The sequence below is a fragment of the Cucurbita moschata genome, unplaced genomic scaffold, assembly GCF_002738365.1.
Source record: "Cucurbita moschata cultivar Rifu unplaced genomic scaffold, Cmos_1.0 Cmo_Scf00002, whole genome shotgun sequence".
Lineage (NCBI taxonomy): Eukaryota > Viridiplantae > Streptophyta > Magnoliopsida > Cucurbitales > Cucurbitaceae > Cucurbita > Cucurbita moschata.
This window is the reverse complement of record NW_019268518.1, coordinates 1,558,335-1,584,958: the sequence shown is the minus strand read 5'-3', so window position 1 is coordinate 1,584,958 and position 26,624 is coordinate 1,558,335. Positions and strand designations below refer to the sequence as shown.

The window sequence follows — 26,624 nt, the reverse complement described above, 5'->3', positions numbered from 1 at the left end:
TTTACTTTTATATACCTGTGAAAACGTGATTTTCCGCGTTACAACTTTTCTTAAATCCATCCTTGCCTATGACATTTTTAGATGGTAAAACAACCTCAATATACAATGTACTTACCACTAGAATGTCGAGAATCGTTTGATATCCTTTCTATGGCCTGAGTAGGTTCACTGTTGGTCGTAAGAAAAATGAATCGAGGTCTATCGATGTTAGATAAAAGCCTGCGGTTGCATCCCCTGAACCAGTGGAGTTCGCAACACCACGTACTTCAGATTTGACGCTGGATGCCGATCACGATGATGGTCTGGCGGCCAGGTACCAGAGGATGGAAGACCTATTGGGAGGAGGTGAACCACCTAGATTGGCGGCGCGCGAGCTTGAAGAAGAGGAGGTGGCCGAACTGCATGCCATTAGCGCGGATGAACCGAACACCTTCGCTGAAGCAGAAAGGAACCCATGCTGGTTGAAGGCAATGCAGGAACAAGACGTGGAGTCTAGAGGACATGCCGCTGGGACACCGAGCCATAGGGCTCAAATGGGTCTTCAAATGGAAGCATAATGAAGAGGGAGAAGTTATGAAACACAAGGCCCGTCTGGTGGCGAAGGGCTACGTCCAGAAGCAAGGAGTGGACTTCGAAGAGGTATTCGTGCCGGTGGCAAGGTTGTAATCTGTCCGCCTATTGCTGACAATTGCGGTACATCATTCTTGGGAGGTCCACCATATGGACGTGAAGTCCGCTTTCTTCAATGGATGTTGTTTTTGACTGAGCAAATTGGAGAAAATCGTTGACGAGGAAAAAAGCCGAAGGAAAATCTTTGAAGAAGAAAATAATGAAAAAACAAAAGAGAGAGACAATATGCATCGAAGACCCGATATTTGTTTGTCATTCAATTGACATATTTAAATAACAATATATCCTAAGGATAGAAAAAAAATGGCAACGGAATTAAAGCCCTCCCACTCCATGTGCAATTCCACTCACTTAATTTCGGTGGCTTATATAAGAATTAGGGATCACTTTAACCAAAAAAAAAAAATAGAAATGACTTTAACTAAACAATAGAGATTTATGACTTTAACTAAACAATAGAGATTTATCTAACAATCTCCTCCTAAAGCCCTATGGTATATCTACCTTATTGTTTGAACTCCGATTTTGAACCTTATGGCTCGGTGTCCCAGCGGCATGTCCTCCAGACTCCATGTCTTGTTCGACCACCTCTTCTTCAAGCTCGCACGTCTTCAGTCTAGGTGGTTCACCTCCTCCTAGTAGGTCTTCCATCCTCCGTTACCTGGCCACTAGACCATCATCGTGATCGGCATCTAGTGTCAAATCCGCAGTACGTGGTGTTATGAACAACACTGGTTTATGGGGTGCAACAGGAGTTGTGGTTGGGGTTGGCGTAGTCGTGCCCGGTGCAACTGCTGGCGGTAGTGACGATTCACGATGCTGTGCTCTTCCTTCTCCCGGCTCGGTGACGAGGTACTTCATCGTGAATTGATTTGGGTTTTGGTTCGCCTCGGTCATTCATTCCACTGCTAGAAGATGCTCTCGTCAAAGATGACGTTGCGCGACACGTGAGCTCGCCCCTCCACAAGATCATAGAGCCTGTATGCCTTGCTCCCGAGTTCGTAGCGATGAAGACGACCTTCAGCCCCTTGGGATCAAGCTTGGCAAGGTGGGGACGCGCGTCCTTCATGTATGTATGTGACGTAGCCGAAAACTCGAAGATGATGTACTGCTGGCTTCTTGTTATACCAGGTCTCGTGTGGCGTCTTCCCATCGAGGCTTCGCGTTGACGACCGATTGAGGAGGTAGACGGCTGTCATTACTGCCTCTCTCTAGAACCTCCCAGGCATCCTGGCCGTCATCAGCAATGACCTTGCTGTCCCAACGATGGTTTGATTTTGGCATTCCACCACCCTGTTCTGCTAGGGGGAGTAGAGCGCCGTTAGTTGCCGCTGTATGCCGAGCTCGTCACAGTACTTACTGAAGCTCGCCAAGGTGAATTCTCTGTCTCGATCCGTGCACAGCACTCGCATTTGGCCTCCGCTCGCGCCTGAATGTGCTTAATCGCCTCTACCGTCTCACTTTTTGCTTGTAGTAGGATCAACCACATGAAGCGGCTTTTGTCATCGACTAGTAGAAGGAAGAGGGTCTTACCGCCTGGGGTCGTTGGCTTGATAGGCCCGCAGATATCGCCATGCACGAGCTCCAACGGTTCACCGACGCGGTAGGATGCCTGAGATGCAAAGGGAGTGCGCCTCTGCTTGCCGATGAGACATCACGTCGCACAGTCTGTTCACGCCTTTAATTACCGGAAAGTTGTGCACCATCTCCTCCTTGTGTAGTTTTTGTAGAGCAGGAAAGCTTAGGTGTCCGTACCTTGCGTGCCACCTCCAAGCTACTTCTTCGATCCTAGCTGAGAGGCTGACCGGTTGCTCTATCTCCAACTCCATAATGTAAAGGAAGTTTGCCGTGCATCGTACTTGCATGAGCAGCCATCGTCGATCATCGCACTTGATGGAAATGTGTCAGCCGACCTCATCGAGTTGACCCAGGCTCATAAGGTTAGCCTTGAGCCTTGGGATGAAGTAGACGCTAGTCAGCTTTTGGTGCTCCCCAACCTTGCCGGCAAATAGGATGGTGCCGCACCCTTCGATCTCGACGACGGAGCCGTCGTCGAACTTAACTATCTCGCAAATTCCTGAGACAAGCTCGAAGAATGCAGACCTGGCCCGGTCATATGGTTTGTTGTCCCTGTGTTGAGTACCCATCGTCGGTGCTCTTGTTGCTCGCCTCTTTCACCAATTTGAGCGAACACTCGCTCCTCCTTCAACTGAATTGGCTCCCGAGGCAGTGCCATGTGGTCTTCCTTGGGATCTATCAACCCCTCACTGACAATTCTCATCGGAGCAGTTATGTCATCGGTTACTTTTGTGGATTTGTAATTAGGGACGTCGGATAAGACCGGTGCGCATACCATGAAAAGAGTCGGCTAGTCCTCCTTGGATTGGGCCACATGGACTTTTTCCTTGTTCCTGAGCTTGCTCCAGCAATTCTTGCTCAGGTGGCCTTTTATCCCACAGTTCAAGCACTGGATTGGCCCGCCATCACTCGACTCCTTCTTTTGATCCCCTTCTTTCTCGCACGTGCGCTCACGAGATTTCCACGGCTTCTTACCGCCTTTGCCATTGGAGGACCCGTTTCTCTCGCGGAGCTTTAGGCGTGCAAGTCATTCCTCCTCATTGAGGAGAAGACGACCCTAATTGTCAACAGCTGAAGCGGCATTCTTCTTCCTTTGTTCAACATTGCACAATCTTCCGTTCACCTCTTCCATCGTTAGGTCGTTCATGTCAAGTAATATCTCGATCAAAATTGCGACTTGCTCAATGTGATATGGGGCGACCTGCATCATCTTCTTCACGATTTCTATCTCGTTGATGCTCCCACCGAGAGTGGTGATTCTGTTGGCGAGTCCCGTCATCCGCATTGGAAAGTCATCTTACGAATTTACCGTCCTTAAAGAGGATCTCCGAGAGCTCCTTTCGTAGTTGCTCGATGTTGGATTCCCGCATTCGCTGCACACCAATCCGACGGGATTTGATACCATCCCAAGCTGATTGCGTGGTGCGCTTGGTGGAGAGAGACGCTAGCATCTCTGAAGGCACAGACTGTGATATGGCAGCGAACGCCAACCGTGTTGGATTTTATGTCCTAAAACTCATAGTTTGTAAACAAAAACATATTCAATTTTCAATAAAGTTATTATTGATGTTTATTCAGTAAAGATTGTTATTGAATCAAGTGAATTTTACGATCATTAATCTAAATTCAATAAACTAAGAATACTATGGCTATAGTATGATTACTTGAACTATATGTAGAGACATAAGAGTGAATCAAGTTCAAGTATATAGTCAAGATGATCTATAATACAAGGATAAGACTGAGTACCTTATCTTGGGGACACTATGGATGCGGCCCACTTTTGTATATGATGTAAACAATGTGATCACTAAATTGTATATGTGGAGACATGTGAGTGGGAGCGTCCTATGCAATGAGTATTGCATAAGATCGGACCATGAAGAAAATCACTCTTACTTTATAATGTCGTTTACTGTTGAGACTAATTTTTTCACTCGATGACCTAGGTAACTCGACCTTAATCCTGAGCTAACTATGAACTCTTGTTTATTCAGAATTATCCTTAGATTTGCATGGTTGAGAGTGGCCCGAGTTCGCCGACTCAATAAGCTTCCCATTTCAAGGGTAAGACTAGCATATAAAAAATTCTTATCAGCATTTCATATCAGATTTTGGAATTAAGAATAGAAGTTCCATTTTTGCTTTGTTGAGAGCTAAACTTTCTTTGCAAATTCTTGTGTTTAGAACTTGCATGTAGAATCATTCAAGCTCGACATGATCAATCTTGCTTGTGGAGTGATTCGAATCTCAAGTAAGTGTTCTTGCGTTGAGATATTTGATCAACAAGAATCATTCAAGCTAGACGTGATCGATCTTGCTTGTGGAGTGATTCGAATCTCAAACAATGTTCTTGCCTTGAGATATTCGATCAACAAGGTAATCCGAATCTTATTCCCCTTGTATTGATTACTTATCTTATCATTTGGTATCAGAGCTTCAGGCTCAAGATCAGATAATGTTTCCTTTGCGTTTCTTCTTAATTTGATTTTTATTTATTTTCATCTTTTTAGTTTTTAATCGACCCAGAGTTCAAAATTCAATCTTTGCTCTATTTAAAATTTTGAGAGGTGAGAATGAGAGCTTCATTTGTGTAACTGAGTGTAAAAAGAGTGTCCTAAAATTTCCTTGAGTGTATACTCGTGAGAGAGTGTTGTGAGGTCCTTCATATTTCCATAACTTATTTTTTGCAGCAAAGTTTCACAAATAGATTCGAGGACGAATCCTCTTGAAGAAGTGGAGAATGATATGAACCAAGAGACATCAATCATACAATATACTTCAATGAAGATGTGAAGAAAAGGTTGTCAAAATTATCAAAAGATGTTTCAATTCATGCTACATTGAAGAAGAATAAAGTTTGATTGTTGTAAATTTTGGGTGGGTTACAATTTAGAGTAATTTAGAGTTATTGTATTGTAAGACATTTTATTTACTTTATAGGTTACATTTACATAATGGCTAATTATGGTCATTAAGTATGAATGTTACGCTTTTAATAGTTTCATTTTGAGGCTATATAAAGCCATGTATGTTATATTTGTAAAGAGACTTGAATATATAATAAAAGTAGCATTTGTGCTTTTCTTTAACCAATGGCTAAGTTTCTTTGCAATTCTATGTTGTTTAGGTTGTATGTAGAACCATTCAAGCTCAATATGATCAATCTTGCTTGTGGAGTGATTCGAATCTCAAGTAAGTGTTCTTGTGTTGAGATATTTGATCAACAAGAATCATTCAAGCTAGACGTGATCGATCTTGCTTATGGAGTGATTCGAATCTCAAACAATGTTCTTGCCTTGAGATATTCGATCAACAAGGTAATACGAATCTTATTCCCCTTGTATTGATTCCTTATCTTATCATGGGGACATAGGGTACAAGATAGAATTCACTCCTACTCGCTTTTAGGGATAGTAGAGAGGTTGTTCCCTTAAGTACTGACTCCAGGTCTTGAACAAGGGGCCCCACCCTCTCATTGGCCCGAAGAGGGGTTCGGTTTCGTGGTTGGAGCACAAACCAATTGTTCATTAGAGGGTCAGTGGGACTTAAAGAACAAGAAGTAACTTTATGGGTAAAAATGGTAAATTGACCCGGTTCTAATTACGAACAACTTGTGAAGGATCGACTTACTAATCATGGTTATATCAAATGGACAGAAATATATCTATAGTGAGGGGAGTACAACTATTAGGCTACAGTGGAGTGTCCTAGTAGTTAACGAATGTTGGTTAAAGGGTTAATGAGTTTAGCCGGTTAATCTCGGATCGTTGGAGCCCATGATCTGTAGATCCATTGGGTCCCATTGCTAGCTCATATTGGACTAAACCTTAGAACTGTGTGACGAGTGAGTTTGAATTGTTCGAACTCAAATTAGGGAATATGCGCTAAATATATACGATATATTTAACCGCATTTTAATTTAATTACAAATTAAACAAAATGAGAGAATGAGAGATATTTAAATAAGATTTAAATATTTTAATTATGAATAGGGATTCATAATCAATATGTGCCGGAATTGATTGGGATTGACATTTAATTTAATGTTAAATATTAATTAATTTTTTTAATTAATCCTTTAATATTATTTTAATTTAAAATTAATTGTTGAATTAAAATAGAGAAAGTCTAAATGTTGACTCCACCTAAAGGAAAAAATCCATGTTTGAGTTAGTGGAATATTGAGTGTCAATATGGTTTAACAAACTGGCATGTTTGCAAATAATTCCACAAATTTGAGTGGAATTTTGAGTGTCAAAATTTGGTTTAACCAAACTTGCATGTTTGTCAAATAAACCCCTCAAATTTGAGTGGAATTTTGAGGGTCAAAATTTGGTTAATTCAAACTTGCATGCTTGCCACATAATCCCACAAATTTTAGTGGAATTTTGAGTGTCAAAATTTGATAATCTCACATTTGCATGAACATGCAAATATCACTCTATTTATAGAGTGATCAAGGTACATGAAAACTTTTCTTGAAAATCTTTGAGAAATTCTCTCAAAACTCTCTCTTTACATATACTAAATTCTTTTCAAATTTAGTCACTCATTGGATTTGACAATCCCATTCTACGGTCGGAGCCGGAGAATAGTAGAGAAGACACTAGTGGTGGTTCGAAACCGGTTCGTGAGGAAAAAGAAATTTAAACTACAAAAGGTTAGTATTCAAACTCATTGAGTTTTATTGCTTTTGAACATGCTAGATAATTTATTATAATTGATCTACTTAGAGTGCTTAAGATCCAAATTGCTTCTGCATGCGTTATATTAACACTATTAAATTGATCCTCCAGGTACTCGATCGTTTCTCCTTCCTCTAGCTTTACGGCGTACCAGAACCCTAATGCTTGTAGGTTGACGTGCATCAACAAGGTCCACTCATTGTAGTTGGACGTCGTCAGCATCGAGTACTGCATAAAGGCGATCGTCTTCCTGATCACTCGCTCGACGAAAACTTGACGTCCGTCTTCGTGGCGTTGGCTTCTTTGTGTCGGTGATGGAGACTTATGTGTTGTTAGGTCGATGTTCTAACTAATTGAACCTATCAACTTGGCTTTTGATAAAGTCGGCTCCTCTGCAATGATATACCACCTGTGGATTAAACCAGGCTCTAATATCACTTGTTATTTTTGACTGAGCAAATTGGAGGAAAGCGTTGACGAGGAAAAAATCCGAAGAAAAATCTTTGAAGAAGAAAATAACGGAAAAATAAAAGGGAGAAATAGTATGCATTGAAGACCCCATATCTATTTGTCATTCAATTGACATATTTAAATAACAATATATCCTTAAAAATAGAAAAAAAAAATAGCAACTGAATTAAAGCCCCACTGGACTGACTATTCCACTTAGTTAATTTGTGTGGCTTTAACTAAGAGATAGGACCACTTAAAAAAAAAAGAATTACTTTAATTAAACAATAGAGATTTATCTAACAACAGAGAGTTGAAGGAGATCGTCTATGTTCGACAACCATCGAGCTTCCTGGACAATGACAATCTTGACAAGGTATTGCACCTACACGAGGCACTCTATGGGCTTTGACAAGCACCACGAGCCTGAAACACGAAGCTCGATAGTACCTTGTTGTCGCTGAAGTTCAAGCGCTATGCCTCTGAGCATGACATGTACACGCACGCCCACAGCCACAGCGACCAGCGACTAATCGTGGGAGTGTATGTCAACAACCTCATAATCATTGCAGGCAACATGGAAGTCCTTGGAAGATTCAAAAGGGAGATGTCAAAGAACTTCAAGATGAGCTATCTCGGCGTGCTCAGCTACTACCTCGGCATCAAAGTGCAACAGAGTACTGCCGGCATCACCATTTGTCAAGGTGCATACACAAAGAAGCTGTTGGACACAGCTGGGCTAGCGGACAGTACCCTACAAGGACGTCAATGGAGGCCCGACTCCAGTTGAGGAAGGTCGGCACTACTACGGCAGTCGACTCCACCAATTACCACAACATTGTCGAGAGCCTGCGCTATCTGGTAAACACACGCCCTGACCTTGCTTATTCTGTTGGATACGTGAGTAGGTTTATGGAAGCACCTAGGGAGAAGTATCTAATGATTGTCAAGCGCATCCTGCACTATGTAGCTGGAACCAGAGGCTGGAGTGTGAGATACTGTGCCGGGAGAGGAAAGAAGAAGCTTGAGCTAGTCGGCTATAGTGATGATTGTAAGAGCATCAACGGGATGATTTACTTTCTCTCAGACGGTGCGATCTGCTGGCAATCAATTAAGTAAAAGGTAGTTGCTTTATCTTCTTGCGAAGCAGCGTACATTGCCGCTTCGACAGCAGCAACACAGGGGGTCTGGCTTACGTGACTGATGGAAGAACTCATCGGAAAAGAAGGTGATCCACCAATGCTTTACGTGGACAACAAAGCTACGATCTCCCTAGTCAAAAATCTAGTTTTACACGACTGGAGCAAGCACATAGAGATCAGGTTCCATTACATTCGGGAGTATACAGATCGGGGGCTCATCCAGATTGATTTCATTCAAACAGAGGAACAGCTTGGGTCATGTTTACAGGGGAGTGACACAGATTTAATGGGCCACTTTGAGTCATTTTTATGGTAGAATAGTTATTTAAATAGATGAATCTAATGTTAAACAAATCACCGTTTTTTTCAGCGAAGTCAAATCCCAAGGTTTTACTCTCCCTTTTATTTTCTTATGCTTTCTGTTTTCATTTTCTTCCAACAAATTTTCTTCGACTGTTTTTATTCCGTCGACGATTTCCTCTCGATTGTCAAAAGTTAATAGCCGATGTCGCATATGAGGAACCAAACCGTTCGTCTTCTCCTTACTTCTCTCTCTATCTCTCACTCTCTGTCTTTGCAGGTGAAGGCTGAAGGATAGTTGCTACACGAGATTTCTTGTAGGAGAGTCGTGGGTGGTTGGCGGGAAATTCTTGGGCTGCCCCTCTCCAGAAATCGCGAGATTTTCAACGAGATGAATCGTTCTACAATTTTTTTTTTCTGAATCGTTACATGCGGCATACTAACATCAACATTAGGAGTCTGATTTCTTAATTTTATTTCACTTGAAAACAAACTTATAAAGTGGAATGTACATTTCAATTGCTTTTCACCTAATGCAAAATTTGTTTTGGAGAGAGATTTTTTTAGGAAGAACTAAATGTGATGAGCGTTGATTAGAGAAGTGTGATGTTGAGATATTTGTATCATATCATGTGAAGATGGTCTATTAAAGTCTTTGGGTTGGATGTTACGTGGGTCAATTGATGTGGGTTTGCTCAAGTGTTCCCCACTTCATTACCAAACAAAACAACTTTTTACTCTCTTAATTTGCTTTCACATAATTCTATCTTTCCTTAACCCTCTATCTTTCCTTAACCCAACTCCCTTCCTCTCTTTCATGCCCAAATTTGTTTGCATTGATAGACGATTAGAGAAAAGAACTCAAATGGGGTGAGAGAGAGAATCGATTGGAGAGAGGAACGAGTGTCAGCAAAGACACTGAGAATTGACATGGAAATGAAATATACTAAATGTTTTTTTATAAAAGTGTAGAAACATCTTCCTACCCTATGTGTTTTAAAATTTTTGAGGAAAAACTCAAAATAAGAAAATTTAAAAAGATAATATTTAGTATGGGCTCGTAGCGAAAAAAAAAGAGAGAAAAAGAGAAAGGGATAGAGGTCACCTGGGCTAAAGCAAAACCCATTAATAATAATCATGAAGTAGGTATCTTCCAGAGGGATAATTGATTGACACCTACATTGCTTGAAAATGGTTTTTAATATGGACATAATCTCTAAAAGTGGATTTGGACTTGAAAACAAAGTCATGTAGGGAGGGTTTTTATCTTTTTTTTTTTTCTCTCTTTCTTTTAAAGATACTTCCAAAAGCAATGTTTTGCAAAAAAGAAAAGGAAAAAAGATAATTAATGGGGTTTTCTTACATGATTCAATCATTTCCTAAATTTTGTTGAATTGAAACAAAAGGTTTTTGGTTCCATTGGCCATGGTTTGTTTCATTGATAAGAACAACTTGGTGGGCCATTATTGTGATATCTGCAAATCTTAGATATCATAATTTCTACATCACTTCAATCAACTAACCCAAAGCTTTCATTATAATTTTAAATCTTTGTCCTTTTATCTTTCACAAATTTGAGGGGTTCTTAAATAACTACGGGCTATCATTAAAGGTTTAAGATCTTAAAGAGATTGCAGTGACCTACTTTCTCATCCTATACAAGAAGGTTGGGTAAAACAAATCATATCTTTTAAGGGTTTTGGAATCGACTATGGAGTTATTGTCTTTAAGATGGTATGTGATTAAAAGTGATATCCATTTAAGTCTTTTTTAAAAAGGTCCCTTTAATTCTCTTGGCCTCTAAAGTGAAATTAGTTTATAATTAGTCTACTCTGTCAAAATTTTGTTTGGTTGAAAGTTGATATGAAATCTAACAAAGCTTTACGTAAAGTAATTGAATGGGACTTTAATTTTGTTACTAGAAAAGAGAGCCGACAATCCATATATATTTAATGAAGAAGATAAGAAAAGTAGACATAGGTGGACAATGTTCCCACCACCTAAGCTAATAAAAATCTCCAAATAAAAGGATAAAAACAAGATATGTGGAGCAAAACCCTAATATTTAATAGCTTCTTTCCATTGTCCACCCACTCCCCAAACAACCCAAGTCAAGTCTTAGATACTAATTAACGCACTTCCCAATATCTTCTCCCCAACAGTCAGAGATTCTCAAGTCACTTCTCAATAATATCTCTCTCACTTTTAATGCCTTTCTTTTTCACTCTCAAGCTTTGGGCTCCCATAAACCCATTTCAAAATTTAGGGTTTTGTTATTTTCCCCTTCAGTATGTGTAAGAGTACGACTGTATACGAACAACCAAAATCATTGGATCCACAAAACAAAGCATAAAGGTAGGTTAGGTGGGTAGGCAAGGTAGGAAGGGGAAGTAGTAGAAAACACATACATACTTATGGGTTCTCGGGGGAGGGTGACTTTTAAAGTAGTTCTTTTTGTTTGTTCTCTACATTGAAAAGAACTTCGTTATATATGGTGAAATTTAGCTTAAAATTGTATAAGTGATATTCAATAACCTATGAGAGTGGAAGGATTTGAATCTTTGACTTCTTGATTGGCAAGTAGATCCTCAAGTTCGAGACCGAACCTTGTAGGCTTGGGACTCACTCACTCCGACCTAGACTCACACAACCTATAGCTGCTTTCGACCTAGAAGCACATAGACACCAGACATACACCTTCTTATAGTCCAACTCAGTCCAACCTTATGCAGCCTAACCAAAATCCGACGTGTAACAAGCATTTTGTATGTCACATGCATTAGGATACTTCTTCGTTATGATTAGTACAGATCTGTACAATAAAATATTATGTATACCATGATATTATGCACGCTTCTTTCCTTCTAAGACTTTTCTGGGAAAGTGAGTGTACGCTAGTCGAAGGCTAGGTCTAGGGAGTACATATACGATCCTGCCTAGGGGCCAATGTGCGCGTGTGTGAGCTGTGTGTAGAGAAGTACTATACATTCAATTCAATACAAACTAGAAAATAGCAACCAAGGCTACAATGTTTTATGAAAGGATAGGTCTCATCATGGTTGCATGTGACTATATTTCTTAACCTTAATAGTGGGGTTACTTACTGAGTATCTTTAAATACTACAGCCACATGCTACTTCTTTTTTCATGTAAAGGTAGGGCACCCCTGTATGGATGATGGTGTGTTGTGAAGGTCATGGAAGTGAAGTTGGGACATTTGCATACATGTTTAGTATAGTAGCCATTAAGTTAGATCTGTTAAAGATCACGTGTTTGTTTAGATTGCTGTCAGTTAGTATTTGATTAAATCTCCTTATAGTAATGAGTTGATTTAGTTTTGATTTGCTTACTAGTTTTTTAGCAGATTTTCTGCAGATTTTTAGGTAGATTTTTCAATATCTTTTTATATTCTGTGTATATATAGAGTCTTTTTACTCTTCATAATACTATCTTCTTATCAACCATTCAATTACTCATTCTATCACTAATAAATTGGTATAAGAGCAGTCTTCTTAAGGGATCTGTGAGATCAAATGGAAGGAGAATAAAGTTTTTAAGCTCTTGCACCACCAGTCTTCGATGGAGACAATTATCAAATGTAGATAGTTCGTATGGAGACATATCTGGAGGCTTTGGATCTTTTGGAAGCAATAGAAGAGGATTACGAGGTCTCTCCACTTTCCAGCAAATCCTACTGTAGCACAAATCAAAGTACAGAAGGAAAAAAAGACAAGAAAATCAAAGGCAAAAGCTTGTCTATTTGTAGCGGTATCTCAGATTTCATGCGAATAATGTCCCTCAAAACAGTAAAGGAAATCTGGGATTACCTCAAGGCTAAATACGAAGGAGATGAGAGGATTTGTGAAATGAAAGTTCTGAATTTGATTACGGATTTTGAGTTGCAAAAGATGAAGGAGTCTGAGTCGGTGAAAGAGTACTCTAACAGACTTCTCAGCATTGCTAACAAGGTGAGATTGCTTGGTTCTATGTTAAATGATTCCAGGATTGTTAAAAAAGCTATTGGTCACTATTCCAGAGAAGTTTGAAGTCACCATTACTACTATGTAGAACACCAAAGACCTATCAAAGATTTCTCTTACAGAGCTCTTGAATTCTTTACAAGCATAAGAGCAAAGGAGGTCTATGAGGCAAGAAAGGGTGATTGAAGGTGCCTTACCTATTAAGCATCAAGACAAAAGCAGGTATAAAAATAAGAAAAATTTCAAAAATCAATCTATGAATGGAGATTCATCTGCCAATTATCAGAAGACAAAAGAAGGAGGTTCCAAAAAAATCCTATCCACCTTGCTGCCATTGTGAGAAGAAAGATCATCCACCATACAAGTGTTGGAGAAGACCTGACGCCAAATGCTCCAAATGCAATCAACTTGGATATGAAGCAATGATCTGCAAAGTCAAAGGTCAGGTGAAAGAAGTAGATGCACAAGTAATTGATCAAGAAGAAGAAGATCAATTGTTTGTGGTCACTTGTTTCTCAGGCAAAGAATCAAGCGAGAGCTGGTTGATTGACAGTGGGTGCACAAATCATATGACATATGACAAGAAGTTTTTTGAGGAATTAAGAGACACTAAAGTCAAGAGAGTGAGGATTGGCAATGGTGAACACTTGAAAATCAAGGGAAAAGGCATAGTAGCTATAACAAGCTATGAAGGTACAAAATTTATTCCAGATGTTTTATTTGTACCCAAAATTGATCAAAATCATCTTAAGTGTTGGTCAGTTACTTGATAAAGGCTATAAAGTGTTGTTTGAGAATAAGTAGTGCTTGATCAGAGATGCTAGTGGCAAAGACTTGTTCAATGTCAAAACGAAAGGAAAAAGCTTTGCTCTAAATCCGATGGAGAAAGAGCAGATGGCCTTTATATCCAGAGCTAGTGCCACTGAGATTTGACACAAAAGACTTGGGCACTTTCATCATCCAGGTTTGCTTCAGATGTAGTCAAAGAAGCTGGTAGAAGAACTCGCTGACATTGATGATGACATGCCTCTTTGCCGTGCTTGTAACTTTGGGAAGCAACATAGGCAACCCTTTCTTAAACAGGCATGGAGAGCCTCGAAAAAGTTGCAGCTTGTTCATACTGATTTTTGTGGTCCTCAGCAAACACCATCATTAAATGGTAATCTTTATTACATTATTTTTATTGATGATCTAATAAGAATGTGTTTGATCTTACTAAAGCAAAAGTCAGAAGTTGCAAGTGTATTTTGGAAATTCAAAGCCAAAGTTGAGAATGAAAGTGCATGCTTGATTCAGACTATAAGATCAGATAATGACAAGGAGTACACTTCAGAAACTTTTAACAGGTTTTGTGAAGAGGCTGGAATTGAACATCAATTGACATCACCATACACTCCTCAACAGAATGACGTCAGTGAAAGGAGGAATAGATTCATAATGGAGATGACGAGATGCATGCTTCATGAGAAGGATCTTCCAAAACGTTTTTGGGAAAAAACAGCAAACATTGTTGTGTGCTTGCCAAATCGAATTTCAACAAAAGCTACGAAGGACCTTACACCATTTGAAGTTTGGTATGGTTATAAACCTTCTTTAAAGTTCCTTAGAGTTTTTGGGTGCCTTTGCTTCACTTACATTCCATAGGTCAAGCGTGATAAGCTTGACAAAAAGGCAAAAGCTGACATCTTTGTTGGGTATAACATTATATCAAAAGCTTACAGAGTTTTTCAACCACACACTAGTCGTGTTATTGTGAGCCGAGATGTTCATTTTGCTAGAAATGAGCAATGGAATTAGGAAGAAGTAATGAAGGTGAATCAGATTTCTAATGCACCAAACAATTTAATCTTTGGTAGCATGTTAAAAGAGTCCGAAGATGAACGACAAGAAGAGTCTAAAGATGAACGACAAGAAGAGTCTAAAGATGAACGACAAGATGCTTTGGTTGATGATGCACTTGTCAGAGGAGGAACTTTCGGTGATTCAAAAAAACAAAACTTGGGAGTTGGTTAATTGACCTCTAAACAGAAAGACAATTGGAGTAAAATGCTTTGGTTGATGATGCACTTGTCATAGGAGGAACTTTCGGTGATTGAGAAAAACAAAACCTGGGAGTTGGTTAATTGACCTCTAAACAGAAAGACAATTGGAGTAAAATGCTTTGGTTGATGATGCACTTGTCATAGGAGGAACTTTCGGTGATTGAGAAAAACAAAACCTGGGAGTTGATTAATTGACCTCTAAACAGAAAGACAATTGGAGTAAGATGGGTGTTCAGAAAAAAGCTTGGAGTTCACAGCATCTAAACAAGGAGGAGTGTTAAAGATCACGTGTTTGTTTAAATTGGTGTCAGTCAGTATCTAATTAAATCTCCCTATTAATTAAATCTCCCTATAGTTTTGATTTGATTTAGTTTTAATTTGTTTACTATTTTTTACCCGATTTTCGACAGATTTTTAAGTAGATTTTTCAATATCTTTTTATTTTAGGTAGATTCTTGCTCTTCATAATACTATGTCCTTATCAACCAATTACTCATTCTTTTGCTAACAAGACTAGTGTGTTGCATTATTCTATTTAAATTCATTTTATCTATTTTTTTCGCTAGGTTGGTGATGAAGATATTGTTTTAAATTAATTTATTATGACTATTAAGTCCATGGAACTATGGATGACAAGTCTAATATGAAGTCACTATGTAGTGGTCCTATTTTTGAAGTAAAACAAAGTCGCCGCTATGTGCGAAAATTCCTTTAAAATAGTTTACTAAAATGTTTACATGGACTAAAACGTTCATAAAATTCATTTAAACTAACAATGATGTTATCAAATTGTCAAAACGAAATAACTCAAATTTCAAAGTAATGAAAATGCCTTGATCTAGCCTAAGAGCTCAACGTTAAATGTAAATGTGACTATCCTAACTTCCTTTCCATGGCCTTCAAAAAGACGATGTCATTACCTTCACTTGAAAAAGAAGTAGCACGTGGTTAGAGAATTTAAAGAAATACTCAGTAAATAGGCTCACTGTTGGGGTCCAGTAATGCATTCACATACAATTATAGTTGGACCTATCCTTTCATAAAAACATTATTATCTTGAATTTTACTTTCTAGTTTGAGTAGGGTTGGATGTGTAGTACTTATCTACATATGACTCATACACACGTGCACATGGATGCACCAGGTGGGGTCGTACACATACCACATGAATTTGACTTTGGTCTTGCACATACTCACGCTATCCGAGCTACTGAGGCAAATGAACTCACATAATATCATGACGTGCAAAACATCATAATGTACGCGCTTCCATACTAATTATAAGGGAGACATATCCTGATGCACATGATATACAAAATGCATGATATCCCATATTTTAAATCATGACATATACTTATGGTGCATACATTCGTTCTTTTTATGACATAGCATTCTATGAGACATGTATACATATCTTGGACATATCTTTCATAGTTATCATATATGGTTTGTCAATGTCTCATTGGCAACTCTCAACGTCCCTGGAAACAAAGTTTCAAATGAGTGCAAATATAAAATGATCAAAGACCACAAGAAGTGTAGCTCCTGACATCACAGAAAAGACAAAGCAAGGGATAGCTTCAACGATGAAATGAAAAATGGAGAAGAAAAGGTCACAAATAGAGTGAAACAAGTCAGATTGTAAATGCATAATGATAATAGGGCAGATATCCCTGCCCTCTTAACCGAACGTGAAGGTCTCTCCTCATCCGACTTCTCTTGCTGAAATCATTACTCTAAGTTCTCCCGAGCTCTAGCAATTGCGCTCCATATAATATACGTGGCGTGACATGTGGAGGTTCATGCATCACATAACATTGGTTTCACCATGTAGTTTTATAACATAATATAATATAATTATATCATTGGACAAATCACATCATAATGTAAAACCGTCACGTAGCATATCACACATCAAACATTATAACATCACACAATATGACATGTATAGGGGCCACAAGGTACGTGTCATTCATACAACATACAAGTCATCTAACAGTAGAACTACTTAGTTGGTTGGCTGGGCCAATATTACTAGACTCGGCTCAGTGTGGTGCGACTTCTCGACTCTAAAACGTATCATTCTGCTTGGTATAGACATATTTATACAGATTCCTATGTTTCTGACCCTTTCAAAGTTGAATATGACCTTAATTAAGGCAATGGAGGTCAGCATAACATCCTATTTCCAAATTCAAGTTAATTTAGGATAGAAATGTGAGTTATTAACGTAAATAAGAGGGACATTTGAATAGGAAACAACTTCCAACGATACGTGGAGCAGCCTCGGAGAAACAGAATTCAAACGTACTCAAGTTTAGGGAGAACACCAGCTAAGGCCAACCAAGTAAATGACCTTACTATCAGTATGGTTATATTAGATGTAGACACATGCCCCGTGGTTCTACATTTGTCATATATTATGAATCACTATGACTATGATATGATATGTATATGCTATAATGTGGGAATTGTATGATAACACTTACGATACGATGTGTTCAATGATATGTTTGAGATAGGATATGAGAAGGATGCGATAAACGTAATGTAATGATCGAAATAAGTTATGTTCATACAACGTTATGGTTAGGTTATGTATAGAAAAATGTTATGGTTATGATAGATTAATAAGACGATACGATAATGCTATGTATAGAAAAATGTTATGGTTATGATAGATTTATAAACAATACGATAATGTTATATATAGAAAACGATATGGTTATGATAGCTTGATAAAACAATACGATTAGGTTATGTATAGAAAAGAATATGATTATGATAGCTTGATTGAACAATATGGTTAGGATAAGTTTAGGAAACGATATGACCAGGATATGTATATGGAACGATATGACTACGAAATGTTTATGAAATCGTCAGGAATGGGAACAATGTATGTATTTATATATATTATAATATAATATGATAATGGTATGATATATGTTATTGTAGGATAGATTTGATGAATTGATATAGCTATGATAAGATATGTTGAAGGCACGCCCAGGATATGCTATGTGACTGTTATGATTTACGATATGCTATGATATGTGCATGAGGTGGATTGTTATGTCTGAAAACATGGAAATGTTATGATATGATATATTTGTGACATGAATGATATGATTGACATGCAAAACAACGAACTAGCATGAAATATAACCCCGACATACGCGTGCAAGATACAATAAATGATATGATATGAAGGAAGATGCTAGCAGGGTTGTATTAAAAGATAATGAAAATGGAAATTTTTTGAAACCTCATGCATTATTGTGTGCTCATGCATGGGGGGATACCCCTCATCTTTCATGATAGTACTGATGCGTACGCTACGAGGCAGGAGAACGATCATTATGTTATCATAATGTTGTTGTCATTATTCCTAATGGGTGTCTTGCATCAACAACTAATAGAGAATGCTCGCCTGACCAGAAAGGGCCCCAAGAGGTGTGCGAACAACTGGTGGGTCTATACTCTGCATGTGTGAATCGTGTGTAGGAAAATTAAGTACACATCCTAATTTCCCATTAGGATGACCACCATAGAAAAATAGACTGTTATGATAGATCTCATTCATGGAATTACATGTGTTTGCATTTAACCCCAACAGTGGGGTCACTTATTCAATATTTTTTTCTTAAAATACTCCAGACATGTGCTATTTCTATTTTAGGTAAGGCGAGGCATTCATGTGCGGCTGACTAAGGCATCACAACTCGAGGCCATGATCCATGCATGTGGTAGTTGCATTTATTTTCCTAGACTTAGGCTAGAATAAAATATTTTTAATTTAAATGATTATTTAATTTATCTAGTCTAGTGTGTCGTCTCAAAGATATTTTCGAACACGCAAGTCCATGGCTATATTTTAAGATGAAGTTATGTTTTATGAAGAAGTTTAAATGAAGTATTTCCATACTCAATGTTCATGATAGGTATACAGTAGGGACCTTAAATTAAGTAGAAAATTTAGGGTCGTTACAATAGTACAAAAGACAAAGAACAATGGAAAACATCGTTAGAGACTGTTTCGAGAAGAGAGAGAAAGTTGTCGAAAAATCACGAGGGAAATGAGTGAAGAAGAAGACTTCTCGGGACGGATCTAGATCGAATACCCAACCGCTAGCTTAAGAACTATTGGTCTGAAAGATCAAACCCAGCGGCCCAAGAACCAACCCTCAGCCACAACCCGTCGGCATAACTCGAGGCCCAGACCTACAACCTACAGCTTCGACTCAAGTCACTTGCAGTTGCCCAACCTCACAGCCTTCACCCACACGCCTGCAGCAACCGACCCGATAATCCACGCCTCGATCTGACTCTACTTGCACACTTGTTAGCAGCTCATTGCGCCACATGTCACCCCTACAGCCAAAAACTTCTTCGGCTTACGAGGCTTAGATGGATCAACTCGGCTCAGCAGCTCAAAAGTCAGTCCCTTAGCTCAGGAAAGAGTATTTTGCTTAATTTTTGGAGTTCTCACCATCCCAAAACTAAAAATTGACCATGTTCAAGGAAATTAAGGTGAGTATATGGTTCAATTTCTTGAATTAAGTTAAGTTGAGTTAGTAAATTTTAGTTACTAATGAAACGAGATGGACGTTCTAATAAGAAACGGCAACAAGCAATACTTGTCGCAATTTTGAGGGACAAAAGCGAATGTACTCAAATTTAGGGAAACGCCAGCTAATGTCAACCAAGTAACCAACCAAGTAAGTGACCTTACTATCGGTTCAGTTATAATTGTATGTTGTATGATGACACGTGCCCGTTGCTTCGCACGTGTCATATGCTCGTATGTTTGAACAGTTATGAAATGATATGCATACGATATGATATGTGAATGTTATGCTATATGTGATGAAATGATATGTTGAGATATTATATGCTTGACGATGAGCTCATGACATGATATGTGAACGTTATGATATATGATATGACATGATAGGTGCATAATATGATATGATATGTTAGGAGACATGATAAGTTATGATATGGTTTATGTTTGACAAACGAAATATGATATGATTGACATGCAAAATAATGAATTGACACATGATACAACCTCGATATACTCATGGCAAGTTATGATAAAATGATATGATGTAAAGAACAATGCTAAGGGGGTTGTTATACACGATAATGAAAGGAAAAATGTTGGGACCTCATGCATCATTATGTGTTCATGCATTGGGGGATACCCCTTCTCCATTTACGAGGGTATGGACGCGTACATTACGAGGCAGATAAATAATCATTATATTTATTATTCGTAGTCGCTATTTCTAAATGGGTATTTAACATCAACAGCTATCAGAGAATGTTCGGTCGAAAAGAAAATAGTCCAGGAGGTGTGTGAACCGATTGATGGGTCAATACTCACACGTGTGGGCCGTGTGTACTAAATATACATCCAATTACCCACTTAGGATAATTGCCGAAGGAATATAGACTAATATGATAGATCTTATTCATGATTGTATGTGCTTGCATCTAACCCTAATGGCAGGGTCACTTGCTCAGTGTTTCTCAAAATACTTAGGTCTTGTGCTATTCTTATTTTTCGAGGTAAAGGCAAAGTTCTCCTATACAGTTGATGGTGACATCATAACCCATGAGGCCATGACACATGCATAGGATAGTTTGCAAATTTAAATTTTGTAGACTATCAGTGTAGGTTAGGTTAGGTTAGTATGCATAGGCAATTTTACTTTATGTTATTTCAATTTTTGTTATTTTATTTGAAAGACTTTCTAGGAAACATGTTAGTCCATCGCTATGTTTTAAGATAAAGGTTTGAATGCGCTGTTTTAAGATAAAGTTTTGGATGAAGTATTTCTGCACAAAATATCTATGATATGTATATAGCAGCGACTTTAGATTAGATGGAAATCTAGGGTCTTTACAATTGTGCTCCCTTTATGCTAAGTTTAAAGCTACTCCTTGAAATCTAATTCTATTCAAGGTGTACCACAATCATAATTTAGAATTTTACTATAAAAATTGACTCATCTAATTACATAATTAATTTAAACTTAGCTTCAAATAATTTAAATTAACTAAATTGTATTTATATTGAACTCAAGCACCTTCGAAAGTGTCGAAAATGACACTCGAAGATTTGAAAATGGTAGGACAATGTCTAAAAATATCAAACTCGAGTTGGATCAGCCGAGAGGTTGAGCTAGAGTCGTCAGAACATGGATTCTCTAACTGTCTTTGGATCACCAAGGTGGGATGAAATAGAGCCGCAGGTGTGACTAATAAGCCAAGAGACTCCTCTTATATTAGAGTCCAACTCTCTCTTTCTCAATCTAATTGATTTGGGATAGTTATTTACTCATTTTTTTTTCAATTGTTACATGGCCGACGGTAGGAGTGTGAAGGAGCCGTGCAACTACAAAGGGGCTATTAGATTCGAGTCGTTGTCCCTATTTTATATTTTAATTTTCGTTTTGAAACTTGTAGTTGTTGTGAACATTTTTATAACTTCCCTAGACATGTTTTATATGTTTTAAATTTTAATGTAAATTTATGTTTTATGAATGTTTTAAATTACTAAAAAAAATATACATCTTGTGCACAAAAATTAATAAGGATAGCATGGATTGTACAACCCCCAAGTTTCTTCTTTATGCATAAATGAGTCACCACGACCAACCCATCCATTAACAATATAATTTAAAAAGAAATAAAAAGTTAAACGTGCTTAATTTAAAAAATAATTTGAGGCCAAACCAGGATTGACCCACCCGAGGTTTAGATAAAATAAATAAATTAAAGAGAGAGAGAAAAAAAAAACCCTTTTGACCTAACTCTAGTTGAAAAAATAGGATTAAAATGGATGAAACATAATGATTATGTTATGATGTAATGATTTGAAAGAATCTAACGGCTCAAAAAGAATAAAACCTTTCACTCGTAAAGTTGATGGAGATCATGAGAATCCTAGAGATTGAGATCTTTCATTCATTACGGAAATTTTGACTAAGTGATGAAGCCTTTGAATTGAACTACACATGACAAAAGGGCAGACAAGGTGGGACACACATATATATATATATATTTGGAAATACCTTTTGAAATAATATAAAAAAAATATTTAATAATGGAACTATTTTACTCTTCAAGTGAAAATTGTTAGGATCCACATCAGTCGTTAGCTCTGATACCAGTTGTTAGGATCGCACAACAACGCACACACTCGATCTAGATGAACACAAAGAAAAGGATAGAGAAAATTGCAAGAGAACTCTGGCTAAAAGGATTTTTTTATTTGATGATTTCATGTATGTACAACAAGGGAGAGTACAGAGAATAGAAAGTAATCTTCAAAGCTCTACCGGACCAGATATATACGGGATAGTTTACTCTATATAGCTTTACCAGATTTAGCCATCTATTATATATAGCTATTTACCATATATAGCTTTACCAGATATAGCTTTACTATATATAGCTTTACTATATATAGCTTTACTATATATAGCTTTACTAAATATAGTATCCGGCTTCATGAACTAACAAAAACTTCACCTATGAGAAATAATTCTTTTTTTGTTTGAAATTTGTGTTTAGTTATGAGTGTTTATATTTGGATAAAACTATTTTCGTCCATATTTGTAAGATAATTATGTACATGTTTATATGAATTAAATTGCACGTAATTTTTTTAAAAAATTAAATTATTATATAAAAATTTAGGAAAAGTAGTTGTAATAAAAATTTAAATTAATCAAAATGTGAAAAAAGGAATAGATACATGGATGGATGTAATTGAAAATTTTTAAATTTTGTTGTAGAGAGATTATTTTGAAGAAAAATTTATTTTTATGATTTGGAAGAGTGTGATTTTGGTTAAGTAACACGAGCTAAGGGGAAATGTTTTCTATTTGTCTAAAGTAGATATTGGCTCCATGTTTTCTCTTTCCACTCTAGATGATTTGTAGAAAAAAAAGTACTCGTGTTTTCATAACAAATGGTTCATTTATTAATAGATGAACGATAGGGACTAAACCGATGTGAGATGGATTCATAATACATTACTTTGATTGTTCAATTCCATACATTTCCTTCGACTTTCAAATCCAAACTTCATATTTATCCCTTGTGACGTGGTATTTTGATGTTACCACAAGGCAACATTTATACCTCGAGCATATGAACTCTGATTTGCAAGAGAATTTGGCTCCGAGAAGTGAATTTTAGCACCCAGGCACAACGTCAATCAAGTGTGTCATTTTAATCTTTTGGAGTTGGTGGGTACTACGAACATATGATAACAAAGAGCAGGGCTTCTTTCATGATAATTGGTAACGTTCAAATATTGTTGATGTTGCCTATTTAATACAAAAAAAAAATGTAGGGTATAAGAGTTCAGAACTTTCTATCAAAAGAGAAGTGAGTACATGTCAATTACCATTGAGCCAATAATGTAACATCCAAGTAGAAGAGGAGTACAGGAGTGAAACAAGATCACATTGAAACGATAATTAAGTATGGTTAAGAAAAAGCTTAATTCTTATCATTTATGTACCCTCTTATACTCGGACATTACATTAGCTCAATGGTAACATTAAGAAAATGCTTAACTCTTCTTATCATTTCAATTTAATCTTGGTTCATTCAGGTATTTTTTTTTTTTTTTTTTACTTGGATATTACATTAGCTCAACGATAGGGTTAAGAAAAGGCTTAAAAAATAATTAATAGTAGTTGGAACAACATCTGCCACATTGGTATGATAGTATCCATAATTTTCTTCTTAATTAGCCAATGTAGAACTCCAATAATCCTAAACATATATAAAATTCATCAACAAGGTGTAGTTTTCTTTTTAATGGCTCAATCATAAGATTTTCAATGTTCAACATACTTAGTTTGAAACAATCTTACGTTGAGTGAATTCCTGAAAATTTTCCTATGAAGCATGTGAGGAAAAAAACATGTTGAAATGAAAAATATTGGTTTGTTGGACAACCTTCCCTACCCATACCAATTCAAGACAAGTAGGTAATATGACTAGATCATAAAGGAATGTTGGGACATCAAGTGTCCATTATAGGTTCTAAACTGTGAGCCTAAATTGTTATAGATTCTATTAAATGGAACTTCCCCAAATACAATGTGGATAGAGGATGAACTAATAGAAGTTAATGGACATATAAACCCTCGTATAGAAAAAGGTAAATGAATGAACCAAATACCAAATCTAAATGAGAGAAATCTTAACGATTTCAGAATGCACATGTCACCTCAGACATTTCACCGGAGAGATTAGTTAGGTTAGTGAGGCAGATTTTGGCTTTGCTTCAACCTCGTGAGGAGTGATTGAACTAGTAGCAAAAGAGATCTTAGTCTCAAGAGGTACCATATCATATGTGTAACGAAAACAAACATGACACTATAAGTTGCTAGTATAACTTGCTCACATAGAGGGGTCTAAAAGCTTTTCGGTCAAGACTGGTCGGGGCTCTAGAGAGGAAGAATCTACATCGATCACGATGCGAACAACAAGGTAATGATGTCCTCTCCCTAACGATCTCACTACTTCGCTCTTTTATTGATTTGTGTAGAGATAGCATAACAATGATTGACAACCAATCCCCACAACATATGAGAGGTTAGGACAAGGGAGAGTAATCTCGATTCAACTCCCAAAATACCTTTTGCCCCTCTTTGATGAAAGGAGGATCATCAAGGAGATCCCAATTTTCTAAAGAGAACTTGTAATTTTGCCTCTTTTTCTAGTGGTAAGGTTTTGTCCACCTTAGCGCTACAATGAAAAAAAGAAAATTTTCATAATTGCATCCTTTTTCTCTAGGCTAAGTCGCGCTACTAGCGTGCATCCGTTATTCAGCTAGCTTCAAAGAATGAAAAACTTGACTAACTAGTCAGGACACTCCCGCCCCTAACCTAGGTTGAGACCTTTTAAGATTATTAGTCAAACCTCAACTTCTTGTAATCTTTCTAAAGCTTTAACACCATTCTAATACGCTCTGATTAGATAAAGTATTCTCGTGGCTTTCGCGCAAGTTGCAACATCCCTTGCTTCCGAGCCCAAGCCTACGTCAGTAAAAAAAAGAACAAGAAGAGCTAGCTTAATTTCAAATAGAAGATCCATTACATTTGGTTTGGATTGAGTTGAGTTCAAATAAATAAAAATGGTATAAATGGGATTGGTTTACAATTTTCTCTCCAATTAGATTGGGTTAAACCAAACCAGCTCAAAAATTTGATAATTTTAAAATATAATTTTTTATTTATGATATAATTATACCTCCATATTTTTATTTCATCATTATATTTTTATGGTTTATTCTCCTATCATTTTTTAAAATAATTTTTTAACTATTTAGAAGGTAAATTTTTTTAAAATATATATTAAAATAAAATTTCCAATTTTAATTAAATTTTTAAAAGTAAATAAATAGATGTTTTAGTATCTAACCTTTTACTTTTATAAAAAAATAAGATTTTGAATAAATGATTCGAATGAATCTAACTCAGCCCAAAAAACTTATAGTTAAGTTAGATTGAGTTCATTATTAACAAGAACTACTTGAGTTATAATTTCGAACAATTAAATTGGGTCTAAAAAATAGTTTCAATCTAGCTCATCCCAACCCACACCACTAATTCAAATAGATAAATATCAATGAAAGAAATATCAAAATTTTGAATTAAGATAAATACAATATTTATTCCAATTTTTTTGGGTTATAATTAGTATAAATCACTCGGGTTCAAATAATCAAAATATTTATTTGGAAGTTAAAATTATGTAAATAAATAAAATATCATCTTTTATTTTAATAATACTTCAAAATAAAAGTTTCTTTGTAACTTTTAAATTAAAAAAAAAAAAAAAAAAAAAAAAAAAAAAAAAAAAAAAAAAAAAAAAAAAAAAAAACTTTCAGAAGTAACACGACAATGACGACTATAATAGTTCAACTATTCATCAGAAAACATTCTCTAAATATTCCAACGTTGTAGGTAGCAGGTAGAGAAACAAGGCAAATTACAAGTTCTTTAGGAAAATTACCTAATTTTCAGATAATTCAGAACCAACTTTAATTGTTTATATATACAAAAATTAAAATGATAAGCTAAGAGGTCATTTCTAGTCATGAGGACTAGCATGTATGGATGGATTGGGGGCCAGACAATTCTAAGCCTACGTAACTTCTCGATGCATATGAGTAACCCGAAAGAACACTGACCGTGTCGGGAATGGAGCTCTAGAATCGTCGGATATCTTTCGGTGGCTTAAAGTTGAGGGGATGAGTTTCTGGGGTAGCGTTTTCATCCTCCTTCCACATTTTGATCGTTTTGTCTGCTTCACAGGTTAGAAGCCTCGAACCAGTTATGTCGTACGAGAGAGCATAGATACCGGCTTCACTGTCCAGCGAGCCTGAAATGGAGGATTCGTCAACTTAACGTGTTTTCGATAAAATGACAAAATGAAGGGAAGCAAGGTCAAAGAAGAGATTAATACCAGGCTGTACAATTGTTTGCGATTGCTGAAAGTTATGACCACTCTTCCAATCCCAGAACCATAAGCTACCATTATCACCTTCATGATAGAAAATTTGTTGTTATAATATTAGAATGGTAGATTTAATTAAGGCTAAACTAACAAAAATACCCCCAAACTTTTGCATGAATATCATTTAACTCTCAAAAGTTTCAATAATACTCGTAAACTTAACGAAATCTCAAAATACCCTTAAAACTTTCAAAAAAGTTACAANAAAAAAAAAAAAAAAAAAAAAAAAAAAAAAAAAAAAAAAAAAAAAAAAAAAAA

The 26,624-nt window shown here is 36.8% G+C and overlaps 1 long non-coding RNA gene across 1 annotated transcript; it reads right to left on the bottom strand.

Moving 5' to 3' along the window:
* Positions 1–4,285: 4,285 nt before the first annotated feature.
* On the bottom strand, positions 4,286–26,423 carry LOC111456094. The gene is made up of 4 exons (XR_002712694.1): positions 26,316–26,423; positions 25,773–26,231; positions 17,960–17,962; positions 4,286–4,298 (listed from the first exon to the last, which is right to left on the bottom strand). It is a non-coding gene; the product is annotated as an uncharacterized LOC111456094 (long non-coding RNA).
* Between the last annotated feature and the right edge of the window lie 201 nt (positions 26,424–26,624).